This window comes from Paramisgurnus dabryanus, chromosome 17 (assembly GCF_030506205.2).
Source record: "Paramisgurnus dabryanus chromosome 17, PD_genome_1.1, whole genome shotgun sequence".
NCBI classification, from domain to species: domain Eukaryota; kingdom Metazoa; phylum Chordata; class Actinopteri; order Cypriniformes; family Cobitidae; genus Paramisgurnus; species Paramisgurnus dabryanus.
In genome coordinates, this window is record NC_133353.1 from 11,185,905 (window position 1) to 11,192,053 (window position 6,149).

A 6,149-nucleotide genomic window follows, 5' to 3' on the forward strand; every position below is an offset into this window, starting at 1 on the left:
ACTCTATTGTACATATGCCCTATTGGAAATCCTAATGTTTTTCATAAGACTGTTTTAAGGTTTTAGGGCCTTAAAAAAGCTCAGAAACTCTTGAAAATGTTGACCACTTGTAAATGATCCAGTAAGGCCTACAGGAAGCCTGTTAAGTCTTTTTTAATGCTTTTAAATTGTCAAAAACTACACCTGTACCATATAGTGTACCCAAAACTCTAATACAGTTAGTTGATTGGCTGAAATGAATAAAACTTCAAATATTTAAAAAAATATGTATAGCCTCTTAGATGGATCATAGAAAGAAGGACCTCTGCATAATGTTTAATTTACACTGTATTAACAAAACTAGAAATCTAACTTTTTTGAATTTGTAAAATGACCAAGTCCAATGCATTTGAACAACGGAGATTGTAGAATAGCAGTGAAAGCTAAGTTTATAAATGTGTTGAATGTAACATTGAACAACATTAACATAGGCTGAACACATTTATTGATTCAGTACATGCTAAATTATGTTATTTTTATCTTGATTGAGGAACACATTTTTGGTTTCTACAGCATAGAATGATGTTGGACAGTAGTGCAGTAAGGTATACAAGTAAGGCCATCATTTACAATGTACAGTTTAATTTAGTACTGTAAGTACAGGTATATAAAATGGCCAATTTATGTTTACATGTGTTTATGTTTGTAAAATGTAAGAATTCATGTGTTCCCCAGTTTGAAGGGGATATCATTTTTATATATCTTTATTTAATTATATCTGATATTATTAATATATATTACTCAATGAACTAGAAATGTGTAAGATGATTTTTGCATTTACATAAAATAAAGAGAATTGCAGGTAAAACTGTTCCTGTTACCCAAGCACAGATTAATTTTAAAACACCGTAATGGGCCAAGTCATCAGAACCGAACCGAAAACTGTGGACAAGAACCGAAAATTGAATTGAACCGTGGACAAACTGTACTGTTGCATCCCTAATGTGTATGTATGTGTTACCAACCGGAGCAGGCCACTAATGCCCCTCCGGACGGTCCACCTCGAGGAGGTCCCCAAAAGCACCCCAATGACCAAACACGAGACCAAGTAAGTACAGTTAAAACAAACATTATTTAAATTAGTTAAAATCAACTGGGATGGGGAAAGGGGGATTTAAAATAGCTCTGACGTGTTCCTTTATTTCTGCAGAGGAGGAGAGGGCCAAGGGTAAAAAGGATGGAGCTCCTTCGTCCTGGGGTAAGTATTAGGACTTCCTAGAGGTTCTATTCCTTGTTTCTCCTTTTTAGTTGAACACGTGGCGCCTTCCTCTGATTCCTGGAGGCAAAATGGAACACAATTAATGGATGTAGGGGTGCGTGATCGACTCCGTAGCTCTCCAAGCCGTGCTAAGTTGTTTGGCTCCCAGCTTGTCTCAGATGCCTGTTTCCGTCCTACACACACAAGAGACAGGTTAGAGGAAATCTGGTGGTTGGGGAGGGGGACCAGGGAAACCAAACTAACAAACCATCCCTGGTACGGACATTTCCAGGAGTGGAAGTTGTTGTTGCAGGAGTAAATTTGCCCTGCTTGTTTGATACAGGCTCACAAGTTACATTGTTCAGTGAAACTTTCTTTCAGAAATGACTGTGTGAAGAGCAGAAGCGAAGTCCACAAGATCTGCACTGGCTTTCAGCTAATGGACTACAAATCCCATATACTGGCTACGCCATTTTGGATATTTCAGTGGGAGGAGTCACTGTGCCAAGTAAAGGGGTTATTATTGTAAAGGATGAGTGCCTGAGTGCTGAAAGAGGTATCCTAGGGATCAATGTCATTTCACATTGCTGGAAAGAGCGGTTTCAGGGAGTCCACTCTGGCCTGACTGTCTTTGGTACAACCATGTCACATGAAGCAAAAGGGAATAGGAGAGTGCTTTTGCTTTCTGTCAAAAGCAGAATATGCCAGCACCCATATCACCCTATGGCCCAAGACAGCTTGCCCACTGAAGCTAAGCAGGGCTGAGCCTGGTCAGTGCTTGGATGGGAGACCACATGGGAAAACCAGGTTGCTGCTGGTAGAGGTGTTAGTGAGACCAGCAGGGGGTGCTCGCTCTGTGGTCTGTGTGGGTCCTAACATCCCAGTATAGTAACGGGGACACTATACTGTCAAAAAGCACCGTCCTTCGGATGAGACGTTAAACCGAGGTCCTGACTCTCTGTGGTCATTAAAAAAATCCCAGGATGTCTTTCGAAAAAGAGTAGGGATGTGTCTTCTCTGTCTCCTTTCCACTAATAAGCTGGTGTGGTGGGTGTTCTGGCGCAATATGGCTGCCGGTTGACTCCCCAAGACCCAGTCTATTTGCCCCCTAACAGTGAGGTGGTGCTGTGGACACACCTTTGTGGTGCAGAAACCAGGTCGGATATTTGTGCTTTGGTGGAGGCCCTAGAAAGAGATGATGAGTGGCAGGTGGCCAGGACTGTTACTAATGTGGTGGGAGGACGCCCCCGATAAGGGTTTGTAATCTCAATCCTTACCCCATATTGATACCTCAATGCCGCCCCCTTGCTAATATCTTCCAAGTTGATCCAAGGCAGATTCGATGAGAAAGGGACCTTGTCTAGAAGAGCTTGGATCCAAGAGCGGTGGAAGTGGATATCCAGACTAACTATATTAGTACCAAAGTTCAGCATCCAGTTAGCCTGCTGAAAGGTGAGGGTTTGACAACAGATCAGCAACAGAAGATGGATTCACTGTTGCAGCAATGGAGAGACATCTTTGCAGCTGACGATGAGGACTTTGGTCAGACCAATGCAGTCCTCCACTCCATAGCTACAGGTTCTGCACCGCCCAGTAGGGAGTGCTACAGGCCAGTTCCACCATGCCTTTACCCTGAATTGAGGGAACTTCTGCAAAAAATGTTGGATAATGATGTCATAAAGGAAAGCTCCAGCCCTTTGGCAGCACTGGTTGTCTTAGTGAAGAAGGATGGATCCTGCCGTTTTTGCGTGGATTATAGGAAGCTGAATGCCCTAACCCACAAAGAGCCTATCCCTTGCCCAGGATAGAAGAATCCCTCACCAGCCTCAAACTAGCTAATTGGTATTCTACTCTTGACCTGGCCAGTGGATATTGGCAAGTAGATGTGGACCCAAAGGACAGGGAGAAGACTGCATTCACTTCACCCTTGGGCTTGTGTGAGTTCCAGAGGATGCCCTTTGGCCTCTGTAATTCACCCACAATCTTTCAGCTTGGATGATGTTGTTGTACACTCCCCAGATTTCGACACCCATATTAATTACCTAGAGGAGGTTTTTGAGAAGCTGGCAGCCCATGGCTTAAAGTTGCAGCCCCATAAATGCAACCTGTTCCAAGGAAAAGTCACCTACCTTGGCCATGTTATTTCTGGTGAAAGAATTAAGCAGGTATGATCATTCCTAGGGTTTGTGGGGTACTACTGAAGATTTGTGAAGGGTTTCTCTAGAATAACAGCACCTCTGAAAGTCTCTTAGTAGGTTCTGCTAGTATTCAGAGAGGAAATGTGGCCATTGACTGGACCCCAGACTGCCAGACATCATTTGATTCCCTAAAGACTGCTCTGGTGAGTGCCCCAATCATGGCATATGCAGATTTATCAAAACCCTTTCATCTTTACACTGATGCCAGTTTCGGAGGTTTGGGGGCTGTGTTGGCACAGCTACAGGATGGTAGAGAGAGAGTTGTAGCTTATGCCAGCAGGAGCCTTAATCCCACTGGATTGAATTTGGGTATTGTTGAACCCTGGGACAGAACATTGAATAATTCATTGATTTATTGTTTCCCTGGGCCTTGGAGATGCTATTTTAAGATTGTTATCATCAAATTTATGTTAAAAAACTAATAAAAAAACTATTTTTATATATTTTTTGTCTTTCTCATTGTTTTGGTAAGTCTGGGAAACTATATCTAAATTTTTATTTGACAGTCTTTCAATCTGTTATATCCGCTCGCAGTCTTTGCCAGACATACAGAATCGATTTCCGAATGCGAGGGAATGAATCACATATGAGGCTCCTTTTTCAACTAGAATTATCCGTGCATTTATATGGAACTATGCTTTAGGAGCTATCCATCTTTACTCTCCTCCCTCCTCACGGTGCATTCGGAGATCGATACATCTTTACTGGCAAGATGGCGGCGAGCGGACGCCAAAACAACCAAAGTCAGTTGTTCAAAACCTTCTTTTTAGTAGGGGGTGTACAGGATAGTCAGTATTTGTTTCTGTATTTGTATTCGGATGAAACCGGAAGTTTGTCATATTACATGAAAATGGCATTTTAAATGAATTTTTGCTTTTATAATAATTATAACTTAAATAACTGTAAATATTTATTAAAAATAATTTAATCAAAAAGACAAATATCTTGATTCTCATGACTAATACACATGGAAAACAAACTTCTCATTTTCAAAGCCTCATACAGCTTGTGTCTATGTGTGTTGAACTTGAGAGCGTGTTGACTGTACATCACCTTTAAGCGTTTATTTTTTTCTTTCAGCACAGTTACATATGTGATCCATTCTCTCTAAATGAGTGGGAGGTTTTCAGAAAAAATAAGTAGCCTACATTAATCCCTCGTCTAGCGATTCAAATACTATAGTAATTAAACATCTAAACGTATTGTTATTTGTACGTTTTCTGAGAGTGAAATGATTAACCTAATATACTTAGATGCGTGTCATGTCTGACATCTTGCTTTCTGTTTAAAAACATGCAGGAATTTGAAAATAAAATGAAGGACTTGCTTGATGTTTAAATTATTAAGAGAAATAAAGTTCGGGAGTGATTTATGTTAAAAAGTTATTAAGATCGACAAGACTCGCGCTGATCCGAAACGCAACGCACAGACACGCAATTACGTGCACTGACAGAATAGTTCACAAACATCGGTATGGACAAGAATTTACGAAAGCATAATAAGCATTACAACAAACTTGCTAAGCTCATTATTATCGAAGTCCATAGGCTACAGAGTGTGTGTGAACAGAATGAATTGTTTAAAAAAACGTTCTCATTAATCTTCATCTAAATTAATAAATAATCAGATATTCTTTTAATATTTTAAATATCAGTATGCTCTATTATTTAAAAATCAGTTTTGACTTAGTTCAAAACAAGCAACATGATTTTAAACAAGATAATTAGAAAGATTTAATTCAAATGTTTCAGTTGTTATTTACTTTATTTTTATGATAATTGCAATTCATGTCATAATCTTCAGTTTAAATTTTGCTTTTGCTTTGGTATATAATAAACTTTAACCTCTCGACGCGCACTAGTCTAATTATAATGTGTGAACAGTTTCTTATCTGCTATTTCTTATCCTGGACTAAAAGTATCACTAATGTATTTCTAATACAGGAAAGGCAAATTAGCATGTTACCTTTTACACAAGAAAATGATTCAATAAATAAATAAATGCCGGGAGTTTAACCCCCCCAAGGGTAGACCCAAAGTTACGCCCTTGCAGACGTATATCCTGTGCGATATCAGGTCCCTAATGAACGAATAACTAAGACTATGGGAATTTATAAATAATCAAATATCTAAATTATGTTTAACAGATAATTGGAATAATGCACAAAATTCTTGCTATATTAAATTGGAGTCAGATTATAATTTAAACACAGAGGTCAAAGAAATTAAATTAATCCTGATATGGAATTATTCTGTCAGAAGTGCCAAGAAAAGACAAAACACGCTGATACCTTCGCCCACGCCATTGGATACCGTCGTTGGGCCGATGGGTGGTTCCTTACATGTGTTAAAAGAAGTTTGATATTAGCAGCGTTTTTAAGATTTTTTACTAATTCCAAAACAGCTTAGCGTTTCTAAATAGGGGACTCGTAGAAAATGTAATTCATGTCATTTTATAGATCGCACTCATTCACTTCACACATTATTCGTCTTTAAGAGGTTAATAATTAAGCGCTGTTCCAGTAAACATGTGATTATGTCTTGCCGAATATTTTTTCTGTTATTCGGATTAATTCGTTATTCCTTTTGAAGCTATTATCCGTACACTTCCGAATAATGTTTTCGGCTTGAGGCACATCCCTACTTTTTAGTAAACTCTGTGTACACAAACAATGTTCTCAATGCTCGAGTTCACGTGTGGACACATGTGATACT